Genomic DNA, 14,098 nt, shown 5'->3' on the forward strand with positions numbered 1-14,098 from the left:
ATTGGCACTCACTGGGTTTTCTTTTTTTGCTGCTTGACCATTCTCTGTAAACTCTAGAGGCTGTTGTGAGTGAAAATCCCAGGAGATCAGCAGTTTCTGAGATACTCAAACTACCCCAACCATCATTTCACAGTCAAAGTCTCTTAGATCACATTTCTTCCCCGTTCTGACGGTTGCTCTGAACAACAGCTGAATCTCTTGACCGTGTCTGCATGCTTTTATGCATCAAGTTGCTGCCACAACTGAGATATTTGCATTAACCAGCAGGTGTACAGATGTACCCAATCAAGTGGCCATTGAGTGTATACGTCACTGTATGCTCAGTTTGAGATCCATTTGAGCCTGTTGACAGAGAGGTTAGGAGGATGCAGTACGGGAATTTTGATATACCTTGGGATTGAAATTTGACTATGAATATTTACGTAGTTGGGAAAGACAGGGTCATATTCAACTATAAATCTGTGGAATCGAAGAGCAGGCACTCACCATGCCATTAAATATTAAAAAACAACGTCTGGCCTTGGTAATAATGAAATAGTTTCAAAGAGTGATGTGGAAGCAATGGTTTGGCGAAGTGAAAGTATAAACACTTTATGAGGAAATAGATCTAGACGTTGATCATTTGGTTCCAAAAACACGGACTAGATTTACTCACTGCAGAACTCTCTGGCCCTTGAATACTCCCAGTGGTTTCTCAAGTTTCAAGAATCTGCGGCAGACATAATCTCAGTATTAGAGAGCAGCCTTTCAGAACTGAGATGAAGAAAAATCCGTTTTGTAAATCTTTGAGATGATCTACCGGAGACCGCAGACACCTGTTTGTTATATTGAAGAGTGAAGATGAGAGATTTTGGGAGGCTAAGTGGGGCCAGGGGTATGGTGGATGAGGGTACTGCTGCTTTCTCCTCAGCCCATTTCCTGCACTATGGAGCACCTAAATCTCCTCCAGCAGCCGTTCTGAAAAGCTGTCTTTCCTAACTACTTGCTTATTCATAGTCAAATTCCAATGCCGAGGTATATCAAGATTCCTGTACTGCATCCTCCTAACCTCTCTGTCAACAGACTCAAATGGATCTCAAACTGAGCATACAGTGACGTATATACTCAATGACCACTTTATCACGTGTATCTTAACACCTGCTCGTTAATGCAAATATCTAATCAGCCAATCACGTGGCAGCAACTCAATGCATAAAAGCATGCAGACACGGTCAAGAGGTTCAGTTGTTGTTTCACAATGGGGAGGAAATGTGATCTAAGTGACTTTGACCGTGGAATGATTGCTGGTGCTGGATGAAGTGGTTTGAGATGGGCTGATCTCCTAAAGTTTACAAAGAATGGTGTAAAAATTTAAAAAATCCAGTAAATGGCAGTTCTGTGGGTGAAAATGCCTTGTTAATGATAGAGATCAGAAGAGAATGGTCAGACTGGTTCAAGCTGACAGGAAGGCAACAGTAATTCAAATAACCACATGTTACAACAGTGGTTTGCAGAAGAGCATCTCTGAATGCACAACATGTCGAACATGAAGTGGGTGGCCTATAGCAGCTGAAGACCATAAAAATTCAGTCAGTGGCCACTTTATTAGGTACAGGAGGTATCCAATAAAGTGGCCACTGAGTATATATGGCTTCTTTTATCACTTCTATAATCTGTCCTGTTTGGCATGTCCCAACATGCCAAAACACACAAATTACACAGAATCCGGCAACGCTTTCCCTGGAGTGTACAAGGCTGAGGGAGGAAAATTTGTTTTTCCGTTATGTGTTGTGCCGTGTGACGTGGGCAATTACGGTCTTTTCATGACCATGATTGTTCTTGGCAAACGTTTTCCTGCAGAAGGGGTTTGCCATTGCCTTCTTCTGGGCAGTGTCTTCACAATAAGGGTGACGCCAGCCATTATCAATCCTAGCGTCAATGGTTGCATAACCAAGGAGAATGATAGTGGTTTATAAAATCTTGAGGGGCACGGATAAGATGGATTGTCTAAGTGTTTTTCCCAGGGAAGGTGGGAGGGATCTAAAATGCAAAGGCCGTAGGTTTATAGTAAAGAAGGGGACCTGAGGGGCAACTTTTTCACACAGAGGGTAGAGGATATATTGTTTATTGTTTATTGACATACAGTACGGAATAGGCCCTTCCAGCCCTTTGAGCCACGCCACACAGCAATCCCCTGATTTAATCCTAGCCTAATCACGAGAGCATTTGCAATGACCCATTGACCTACGAATCGGTACATCTTTGGACTGTGGGAGGAAACCGGAGCACCCGGAGGAAACGCATGCAGTCACGGCAGGGGTGGGGACGAGAACGTACAATCTCCTTACATTCGGCTTCAGGAAATGAACCCGGGTCGACGGTACCATAAATCATTGTGCTAACCGCCACCATGCCACTACCGGAACAATCTGCCAAAGAATGTGGTAGGGGTGGGTACATGCAATGGACAGGCTCGTGGACGGGGAAATTTGGAAGGAATGGGATGGGGTCGGAAAGGCATATTTGATGGCAAGGACAAGTTGGACTTGAAAACTTGTCTCTGTGCCGTAAAACTGATTCTAAATGTAAAAATGTAATTTCAGCTCATCTTTGAAGTCATATTCTGTTATGCCATTTCAGTTTTGGCATGCTGCCTTGTAATTTTCCACTGAGACAGTCCCTGCACTCTGTATTATCATTGCAAACCAGACATTTATGTACATAAATTGTTTCAATCTCCAGAAGTTAGAATCTGGCTATGTTAGCTGCACTAATTGTAGATCATTTGCCATTCTCTTCGCTGGATCTAACTGGCTAGTGGTTCAGACATCCCTTCAAGTTAACAAAAAAAATTGAATACCAGATATGACGCCAGCAAAGCCTTTTACTCTGGGTCAGAGGTAACTTTGGTCTCTGACACAGACCGAGATATAGATTGCATCTACCACTGCTCGAGTAAACTGCCAGCCTGATTCCGAGAAGGGAATGTTAAATTGCCATTCCAAAATATTAAATCAGCTCATGAAATTGGATGCAAACTCCTCAACTTGGTCTGTTGGGTTCTTCTCTGTACAGTGGGCATCCTATTTGAACAGACATGACTTTGCAAAGCATATTCTAGCTTTCTGAGGTGAGATATTACTGTTAAGAACCCTACAGTAAAGGAGGATTTATTAATAAAAATATGTTGTTTATAACTGGGGGTGTGTTATCAGACATATCTCGTTAACTCCCTCACCTCCACCCACCACCCATCTGACTCTTAATACAGGAGCCCCTCAGGGCTGTGTACTAAGTCCCCTCCTTTACTCCCTGTATACCCATGACTTTGTTGCCACCCACAGCTCTAATTTGCTAATTAAATTTGCCAACAACACTACATTGATTGGCCTTATCTCAAACAATAACGAGGTGGCCTACAGGAAAGAAGTCATCTCTCTGACACGGTGGTGTCAAGAAAACACCCTCTCCCTCCATGTCGCAAAAACAAAGGAGCTGGTTGTGGATTACAGGAGGAATGGAGATAGGCTAACCCCTATTAACATCAATGGATCTGGGGTTGAGAGGGTAAACAGCTTTAAGTTCCTCGGCATTCACAACAGCGCTTCTTTCACCTCAGACAGTTGAGGAAGTTTGGTGTGGGCCGCCAAATTCTAAGAACTTTCTACAAGGCACAATTGAGAGCATCCTGACTGGTATGGGAACTGTACTTCCCTCAATCGCAGGACTCTGCAGAGAAGGTAAAGATTTTTACTCCTGATGTATGTGAAGGATTTAAGAAATAAAGTCAATTCAATTCAATTCGATTCAACAAAGCGCTTTCGCCCACAGAACTGCTGCTCACTGTATGTTTTGTTTTTGTTTTCAGCACTATTCTCTGTAAACGCTAGAACCATTTTTATGCATGAACCTTTACCATTAATCAAGGGGTCCATAGAAACCAGGTTGTGAACCTCTGCTCTAGAGACCGTGTGTGTGAAAATCCCAGGAGATCCACAGATACTTAAACCTGGCACCAACAATCATTCCACAGTTAAAGTCATTTAGATCACATTTCTTCCCCATTCTGACATTTGGTCTGAACAACAACTGAATCTTTTAACCATGTCCGCATGCTTTAATGCACTGAGTTGCTGCCACATGATTGGCTGATTTGATATTTGCATTAATGAGCAAATTAATATGTACCTAATAAAGTGGCCACTCATTTAGGTACTGTATCACCATAATCATCATTATGTGCTGCGTCGTATGACACCATCATCAGGTGCCATGTTGTATGACATCATTATTATGTGCCGTGTCATATGACGTGGGCGATCATGGTCTTTCCACGATCATGACTGTTCTTGGTAAATTTTTCTGCAGAAGTGGTTTGCCATTGCCTTCTTCTGGGGCAGTGTCTTTAAAAGATGGGTGACCCCAGCCATTATCAATACTCTGCCTGGTGTCAGTGGTCGCATAACCAGGACTTGTGATGGGCACCACCTGCTCAAGCGACCATCCACCACCTGCTCCCGTGGCTGCTCATGACCCTGGTCAGGGGGCTAAGCAGGTGCTACAGCATGCCCAAGGGTGACCTGCAGGCTGCCTCCTTTGGTAGAGACGTATCTCCACCCCACCAAGCTAGGTAACACAGACAGTGAGTGTGGGTTATATAAAGTCAGAGCATTCAATATTGAGGCCTGTGAGCTGCAACATGACCAGATACGGCATGAGGGGTTGTATTCTAAACTTCTTGAAATGAATGCTAACATTGTATTTGCCTTCCTCACCACCAACTCTACCTGCAAGATAACCTTTAGGATGTTCTGCACAAGGACTCCCAAGTCCCCTTGCATATCAGATTTTTGGATTTTCTCCCCACTTAGAAAATAGCCCACATATTTATTTCTACTACCAAAGTGCATGACCATGCACTTTCCAACGTTGTATTTCATTTACCACTTTCTTGCCCATTCACTTAATCTGTCTAAGTCCTTCTGCAGCTTACCTGTTTCCTCAACACTACCTGCCCTTCCAACAATCTTCATATCATCTGCAAACTTGGCAACTTGGCAACAAAGCTATTCCATTATCTAAATCATTGATATACAGCATAAAAAGAAGCGGTCCCAACACCGACCCCTGCCTAGTCACTGGCAGCCAACCAGAAAAGGATCCTTTTATTCCCACTCGCTGCCTCCTACCAATCAGCCAATGCCCTAACCATGTCAGTAACTTTCCTGTAATACCATGGGCTCTTAACCTGGTAAGCAGCCTCATATGTGGCACCTTGTCAAAGGCCTTCTGAAAATCCAAATATACAACTTCCACTGCATCCTCTTTCTCTATCCTACTTGTAATCTCCTCAAAGAACTCCAACAGATTTGTCGAGCAAGATTTTCCCTTAAGGAAACTATGCTGACTTTGTCCTGTGTCACCAAGTACTCCATAACTTCATCCTTAACAACTGACTCTCACATCTTCCCAACCACTGAGGTCAGGCTAACTGGTCTATAATTCTCATACCTTTCTGCTGCCTTACTCCTTTCTTAAAGAGTGGAGTGACATTTGCAATTTCCCAGTCCTCTGGCACCATGCCAGAGTCCATTCATTTTTGAAAGATCATTACTAATGCTTCCACAATCTCTACCATTACCTCTCTCAGAACCCTGGGGTGCAGTTCATCTGGCCCGGGGGACTTATGTAACCTTAGGTCTTTCAGCTTTTTGGGCGCCTTCTCCCTGGTAATAGCAACTGCACTCACTTCTCTTCCCTCACACCCTTCAACATCTGGCACACCGATAGTGTCTTCCACAGTGAAGAACGATGCAAAATATTCATTTAGCCCATCTGACATCTCTTTGTCCCCCATTATTATTTCTCTGCCCTCATTTTCTAGTAGTCCCTTTTTCCACTTTCATCTCTTTTTTATCTTTTATATACCTGAAAAAACTATTATTCACTTTGTTATTATTCACTAGTTTGCTTTCATAGTTCATCTTTTCTTCCTAATGACTCTTTTGGTTGCTCTCTGTAGGTTTTTAAAAGCTTCCCAATCCTCTGTTTTCCCCACTAATCTTTGCTTTGTTGTATGCCCTCTCTTTTGCTTTTACATTAGCTTTAACTTCACTTGTCAGGCACATTTGTACTATTCTGCCAGTATTTCTTTGTTTGTGGAATATATCTATCCTGGACCTTCCCCAGAAACTCACGCTATTACTGCTCTCTGTCATCCCTGGCAGCGTCTCCTTCCAATTTACTTTGGAATTTACCTCTCTCATACCACTGTAATTTCCCCTACTTCACTGAAATACTTCTATGTCAGACTTTAATTTCTCCCTACTAAATTTCAAGTTGAACTCAATCACTGCCTCCTAAGGGCTCTTTTACCTTAAGCTCCCTAATCACCTCCAGTTCATTACATAGCATCCAATCCACTATAACTGATCCCCTAGTAGGCTCAACAACAAACTGCTCTAAAAGCCATCTCATACCATTCAGCAAACTCACTCTCTTGAGATACATTGCCAACTTGATTTTTTCAATCGAAATGCATGTTGAAATCTCCCATGACTATCATAACATTGCCCTTTTGACATGCCTTTTCTATTTCCCATTGAAACCTGTAGTCCACATCCCAGCTGCTGTTAGGAGGTCTGTATATAACTGCCATCAGGGTCCTTTTACTCTTGTAGTTTCTTAACTCAGCCCACAGGGATTGAACATCTTCCGATCCTATGTCAAAACTTTCTACTGATTTGATGCCATTCTTTACCAGCAGAGCCACGCCACCTCCTCGGCCTACCTTCCTAACCTTCTGATACAACGTGTAACCTTGGACATTCAGCTCCCAACTACGACCGTCTTTCAGCCACAATTCAGTGATGGCCACAACATCATACCTGACAATCTGGAATCGTGTAACAAAATCATCCACCTTATTTCTCATACCCTGTGCATTGAGATATAACACTGTATTTGCTCCCCCTTTTTGATTCTGCATCCTTAATGCACTGATGCTCACTCTGCCGGCTGCAATTATGTCCTGTCAACTGCCTGCCCTCCCTGACAGTCTGACTGCACGCTATCGTTGCTTTCTTACCATCTGTCCCATCCTGAGTCCCTGCCAAATTAGGTCAGTGTGGGTGTGGGATAATGAATTACAGCGACAGGGAGCTGGAAGCTCAGAGAAGTGCTCAGAGAAGTGCCTGAGTGCTCAGAGAAGCAATTGGTTCCTCCACACTAGAGGGCGCCACACGGAGTGCACCGCAGGACACTAGGGTTGAGGACATGCAAATGGACGGCTGCTTGACCAGGAGAGACTGTCGGGGTCCCAGGGTAGTGGAGGACAGGAGAGATGAAAGGGCAGGAATGGCATGGCCTACAGCTGATGGAACTGTCCCTGATGAAGGAGGTGAGGGGGGAGCGGGCCAGGGAATCACAAAGGAAGTGGCACCCTTGGAGTTGAAAGCAGAGCTGACCTTGCCCCATGCTGTGATTGAATAAAAGCACAGGTAGGTATGAGGGACATGAGAGAGGACCGTGGACTGGGTCAAACAGCCAACATGAAATGCACTTGTTAAAGGTGAAACCGAGGGAGAGGTCTGATAGTTCAGAAGGGGCCAGCTGTGTTTCAGTGCTCTCTGGACGAGTGGGCATGAGCAAATGTACAGACGGGGAAAGAGAACAGTGCACCGAGGAAGGAGAAGCAGGAGTAGGCCATTCAGTCCCTTGTGACATGGCCATCACTGATCCTGTAGTCCTCAGAACCGCCTCAGTCATCATACATCTATAAACCTCAGCCTCAAACGTACACAGCAATGTAACATCCACACATCCTGAGGGTGGGAACCCATTTGAATTGCCAAGTGTCTCATTCAGTTGTTCAATTTAATGTCAGAGAATGTATAAGGCATACAACCTGAAATTCTTATTCTTCACAAACACCCATGAAATGGAGAGAGAAGAAAAAACAAAAAATGAATGACAGAAAATGTTAGGACTCCAAAAGCCCCCCTCCCCTCCCACTCAAAGCAGCTTCCAGCATCAACCCTCCCCCCCACTTGTTCCAACAGAAAGCATCAATTCCCCCCCCCAACAACCCAACAAACAATACCAAGCCCCCAGAGACCAACACCTATAGACCATCGAAAAGTACCGTCCAGCCCAACACTTCAACATCTCAGCAGGCTCTAACGAGGGAGCGAGGGATGTCACTCCTGCCAGAGCGGGAGGGAGGCCAGCATTGCAGTTTGCAGCTTCGCTTATTTTGAAACCCCTCACCCAGCTCGAGAATCAGCAGCAAACTCTCTCTCACTGTCGATATAATTCTTCCCAATGTAATATCGCCTCTCCTCTCTGCATTAGGACCCAAGTGCCATTTAGCTATCTTCCTCCCGTTGAGTTACAGGGTCCACACAGCACAGGCACGGGCCCTTCAGCCCATCGAGTCCATGCCAAGAACTGTGCGGGTCCTAATTTCCCGTCTTCAGTCTATATCCCTCTAAACCTGGGATCCACGGATCCTTCGGTTAACGGTAAGGCTCCGTGGCATGTGTTGTGAAATTTGTTAACTTAGCATGATCATATAGAAAAAAAACTGTGAATTACAGTAAGTATTTAAAGGCATCCATTAGTCTTGTGAGACCATGGATCTGCGCTTGGAAAGTCTTCACTCTCCAGGGTGCAGGCCTGGGCAAGGTTGTATGGAAGACTGGCAGTTGCCCATGCTGCAAGTCTCCCCTCTCCACGACACTGATGTTGTCCAAGGGAAGGGCATTAGGACCCATACAGCTTTGTACCGGTGTCATCGCAGAGCAATGTGTGGTTAAGTGCCTTGCTCAAAGACACAACACTCTGCCTCGGCTGGGGCTCGAACTCACGACCTTCAGATCACTAGTTGAATGGTTAACCACTTGGCCACGTGCCATAGTAAGTATATATATCTATTAAACAGTTAAGTACTGCAAAAAAACAGAAATAAAGAAGTAGTGAGGTAGTGTTCATGGGCTTCAATGTCCATTCAGAAATCAGATGGCAGCGGGGAAGAAGCTGTTCCTGAATCACTGAGTGTGTACCTTCAGGCTTCTGTACCTCCTTCCTGATGGTAACAATGAGAAGAGGACACATCCTGGGTAGTGAGGGTTTTTAATGATGGACACTGCCTTCCTAAGGCACCACTCCTTGAAGATGGCTTGGATACTGCGGCGTGCCCATGATGGAGTGAGTTTTACAATTTTCTGGAACTTACTTTGCTCTTGCGCAGTAGCACCCCCCCCCCCACCCATAACAGATGGTGATGCAGTTAATCAGAATGCTCTCCACTCTACCTCTGTAGAAGTTTTTGAGTGTTTAAGGTGACAAACCAAATCTCCTCAAACTCTTAATGAAATATAGGCGCTGTCTTGTTTTCTTTATAGCTGCATCAATATGTTGGGGCCAGGTTTGGTCCTCAGAGATATAGACACCCAGGAACTTGAAATTGCTCAGTGCCTCCACTACTGATCTCTCTATGAGAATTGGTTTGGGTTCCCCCATCTTAACCACCGTGGGGATGGTGTGCACCACCTCCTTGTAAGATCACAGAAGTCCACCCAGATCTACTGGTAAACAACCTTGGCTCACTCCTGCCCGTCCATCCCCACCACCCCGAGACGGCTACTGTTCCTTGTGGGAACCGGGGAACTGGACAGCTTCCCCCTTCTCCAGAGTCACATGCAACATGCGCTTTGTGTAAATCTGCAAGCAGTTAGTGACTGCCTCAATTATTTTGATCGATCTGCACCAGGACTGGCTGTACTTGATGTTAAAACAATCGAAACTTTGCTCTTCAAAAACAAGGCAGCATCGTTGGTCACCACAGGATTATTGAAGGAGAAATGCGAATGTTAACATGTCAGCAGAAATGGAAACCCTAGGGAACGCTAAGGTCCCTGATTAGCATTTTGGCTTCCAAGAAAAGGAAAAGGTTCAAATAAATGTTTGAGTTGTGTGCCTCTGGAGTGTGTCCAAGCTGAACAAGTAATAAGATTTCTCATTCTGATTCCAATATACATTACAATCAAAGAGGATGCTTTATTTGACTTAGACCTATCCTGATAAATCCCTGAGACAAAAGATAGCTGGATTCGGGCAAATTACAAATAGACTAAAACAATAAATCATGTATTTCATTGAGAAGCTTTCAGACTAAATTCCAAGGGGCTTATTTCAAACAAACAAAAGCCATTATGGATGTAGTAAACACAGAGACAGGGAGAATGAAAGTCAAACCATCCCTCACGACGAACTCAGCCTTGGAAGAGTTTCAAGTTTTCCACAAGCAAGTTTATAGGAATATGTGTTGTAGCCATCAGAGGAAGGTCTTGGAGCAAAAATGCTTCTGGCAGGTTAATCCTCACTGTTGCTCGTCGCAAATTTACCTCCAGTGTTGGAAGATGGTGGGTTTAAGCTCCTGCAGATCATTCTAGACAGTGTAACTCAGCTTGTCCTGTGTCTAGACTGGAAAAAAAACCTTTGCATTTACATAATGCTTTTTTACAGCTTTCAGATCATTCACAGTTGTAACGCAGGAAGCAAACGCTCTGTCTCAGTGTATTGATTGGCAGCACTGTGATCTGAACGGCTCTCAGCAAAGCACTTCAGCTTTTAAGAGGCTTTGTGAGGCACTTGGAGTATCGTGAGCAGTTTTGGGCCCCTTATCTAAGGAAGGCTTTGGAGAGGGTCCATAGGTGGTTCTGGAGAATAACCCTGAGAATGAAAGGGTTAACGTACAAGGAGCGCTTGGCGGCTCTGGGCCTGTACTGACCCAGAAGAATGAGGGGGTGATCTCGTTGAAACCTATTGAATATTGAAAGGCCCGGACAGAGCAGATATGGAGAGGAGGCAGCGAAGGAGTGTCAAGTGCCGGGGTGGGGGCGTTGATGGCATGGGTGCAGACACACCCAGCCCTGAGACACCAGGCAAGGTCATTTGATTCCAAGCAATTGGTTTATTGATTATTACAGAATGTCTCTCTGGTGCTTCCCCTCTCCCTTCCCCTTTTCCCAACCATGATTCCCCTCTCCCTGCCCCCTTCCCACTCTCAGTCCACAATAGAGACCCAGATCAGAATCAGGTTTATCATCATTCACATATGTCATGAAATTTGTTTTGTTTTGCAGCAGAAGTACAGTGCAATACATAAAGTTACTACAGTATCGTGCAAAAGTCTTAGGTACCCTGTTTATATGTACGTGCCTAAGACATTTGCACAGTACTGTATGTCAGTACTGATTCTGATTCTGATCCCTTACAACTCTACGGGTCAGAGATGTGGGGTGGCCAGTGAGTCAGGTTCCTGTTACCCACCTCTCACCTGCTCAGGCACACCACATTTAATTACAGTACTACTCCACCATTTCTCTATGAAATAGGCCTCACCGCTGGAGGGCTACAAATACACAGATAAAAACAACAGTAAAATGAGATGTGCATTGCAGGTTGTTGGATATCCCAGTGAATGCCGGCCCATATAGACGGGAAAGCTCGAGAGCCACTCTCCCGCGATGTTCATTCCTCTCTCTACGGCGCTGAGGCTGTGAACCTCTCCGGCTGCTGTCGTCTCTGCGAGTTTTGCGGCAATTTTGCCCCGCCCATATGATGAACTGAAATGGAGGCTTGGGCCTACTTCGGCTGCACTGGGGAGTGGATCTAAGGACTCACTCTGGTTTGGGCCTACCCTGACTGCACTGGGGTGTAAATCTAAGGACTCAGTTTGCCTTGGGCCTACTCCAGCTGCACTGGGGAGTAGGTCTAAGGACTCAGTCTGGTTTGGGCCTACTCTGACTGCACTGGGGTGTAAATCTAAGGACTCAGTTTGGCTTGGGCCTACTCTGGCTGCACTGGGGAGTAGACCTAAGGACTCAGTCTGGCTTGGGCCTACTCCGGCTGCACTGAGGTGTGGATGTAAGGACTCAGTCTGGCTTGGGCCTACTCTGGCTGCACTGGGAAGTGGATTAAGAACTCAATCCGGTTTGGAATGCTGTCGCTTGCTTCTATTGTTTGTATGATTTGTTTTTTTCTCTGTGAAGTGGTTATGGTCTTTTCTTAAATTGGGTTCTTCAGATATCTGGCTTTATGGCTGCCTGTAAGCAGACAAATCTCAAGATGTTTAATTTATACATTCTTTGATGATTAATGTACTTTGAATCTTGAATCTTTGAACATTTCCCAGTCTATAACGCATGGAGGGTTGCCTATGTATTAAATCGCCATGTACTAACCAGTAAAAGAAAAACTGCAGATTCAGATAAATTTCTAAAGGCACATTCCTTCAGAAATCTGTTTGGCATAGATAGAATCAAAATCAGAATCGAGATTGTAATCACTGTCATATGTCACGAAATTTGTTGTTTTGTGGCAACAGTATAGCACAATACATAAAAACTGCTATAAGTTACAATAAGAAATAGAAAAAAGAGAAAAATTAGTGAGGTCTTGTTCACGGTTCATGAACTGGTCAGCAGTCTGATACCGGATGGGAAGAAGCTATTCCTCAAATGTTGAGTGCAGGTCTGCACCTCTTCCCTGATGGTAATAATGAGCAGAGGTGACGCGGTCGCGGGGTGGTTAGCACAACATCTTACAGCATGGGAGACCCGGGTTCAATTCCCACCGCTGCCTGTAAGGAGTTTGTACATTCTCCCCGTGACCGCGTGGGTTTCCTCCGGGTGCTCTGGTTTCCAAAGACGTACCAGTTGGTAAGTTGACTGGTTATTGTAAGTTGTCCCGTGGTTAGGCTAGGGTTAAGTCGGGGGGGGGGGGTTGCTGGGTGGCACACTCAAAGGGCCTATTCTGCGCTGTATCTCAATCAATCAATCAATCAATGCTTTCACTAACATCAGAGAATATATACAGTATACAACCTGAAATTCTTACTCTTCACAGCCATCCACAAAACAGAAGGAAAAAAAACCCAAAGAATGAATAACAGTAAAGTGTTAGAACCCCAAAGCCCCCCCACCCAACCCTCTCCTGCACACAAGCAGCAGCAAAGCATCAACCCCCCCCCCCCCCATTCGTTCCAGCAGGAAACATCAGCCCCACCAGCCACCAAGTAAGCAATAGCAAAGCCCCCAGAGAGACCGTGATCTAGGTCCATCAGAAACTACAGCCCAAAACACACCACAGGCTCTCTCTCTCTCTCTCTCTCTCTAACAAGGGAGAGGGAGGTGTCGCCCCTCCCACAGTGAGATTGATCAACCAATCAATCAATCGATCAATAAATAAAAAGGTGGATAGATAGTGAGGATGTTTCCTGTGGTGGGAGGTATCCAGAACTAGAGGGCACAACCTCAAAATTGAGGGGCGGCCTTTTAGAACAGAGGTAAGGAGGAATTTTTTTAGCCAGAGTGCAGTGAATCTGTGGAATGCTCTGCCACAGACTGCAGGGGTGGCCAAGTCCGTGGGTATACTTAAGGCAGAAGTTGATGGTTTCCTGATTGGCGAGAAGGCAGGTGTATGGGGTTGAGTGGGATCTGGGATCAACCATGATGGAATGGCAGAACAGACTCGAAGGGCTGAATGGCCTAATTCTGCTCCTATGTCTTATGGTCTTATGCTTGCTTTTGCACAGTGTGACCCTAAACAAGAAGATCATGATTACATCACCTATGTTTCTTTTTATGATATTGCTTGGGGGATGGGGGGGGGGCTAATATTTACCAAGGGTAAATCTTTACTTTTTTTCAAGATACACGAGGTAGAGTAGTGTAGAGTTTAGTGTATCGCTATTACAGTGCTAGCAACCCCGGTTCAATTCCACCTCTGTCTGTAAGGAGTTTGTACATTCTCCCCATGACCACATGGGTTTCCTCCAGGTGCTACGGTTTCCTCCCACAGTACAAAGACATACCGGTTATGGCCTGTTTGGCCTAATCCTGCTCCTACGTCTGATGGCCTTATGGACAGATAGATAAATACTTAAGAGGACACGTCCTGGGTGGTGAGGGTCTTCAATGATGGATGCCACCTTCCTGAGGAACTGCCTTTTGAAGACTTTGAGGAGGCTAGTGCTCATGACACAGCTGGCGGGACCTAATACTGGTGTGCCTGGACCCTTTATGCACTGATTTGGAAACATAGAAAACCTACA

At 45.1% G+C, this 14,098-nt stretch overlaps 1 protein-coding gene across 9 annotated transcripts in view; it reads left to right on the forward strand.

Annotated features, from left to right (window-relative positions):
- LOC140204446 (gremlin-1-like) overlaps positions 1-14,098 on the forward strand; it is a 129,749-nt gene that overhangs the window by 113,780 nt on the left and 1,871 nt on the right. Inside the window, exon 3 of one of the 9 annotated variants that reach the window (XM_072271169.1) lies at positions 3,599-3,719. The exons of the other annotated variants lie outside the window; for them this stretch is intronic. The gene's annotated coding sequence lies outside the window, so the exon portion shown is untranslated. The remainder of the gene's footprint in view (positions 1-3,598; positions 3,720-14,098) is intronic. 9 annotated transcript variants of the gene reach the window in all.

This window comes from Mobula birostris, chromosome 10, assembly GCF_030028105.1.
Source record: "Mobula birostris isolate sMobBir1 chromosome 10, sMobBir1.hap1, whole genome shotgun sequence".
Classification (NCBI taxonomy): Eukaryota; Metazoa; Chordata; class Chondrichthyes; order Myliobatiformes; family Myliobatidae; genus Mobula; species Mobula birostris.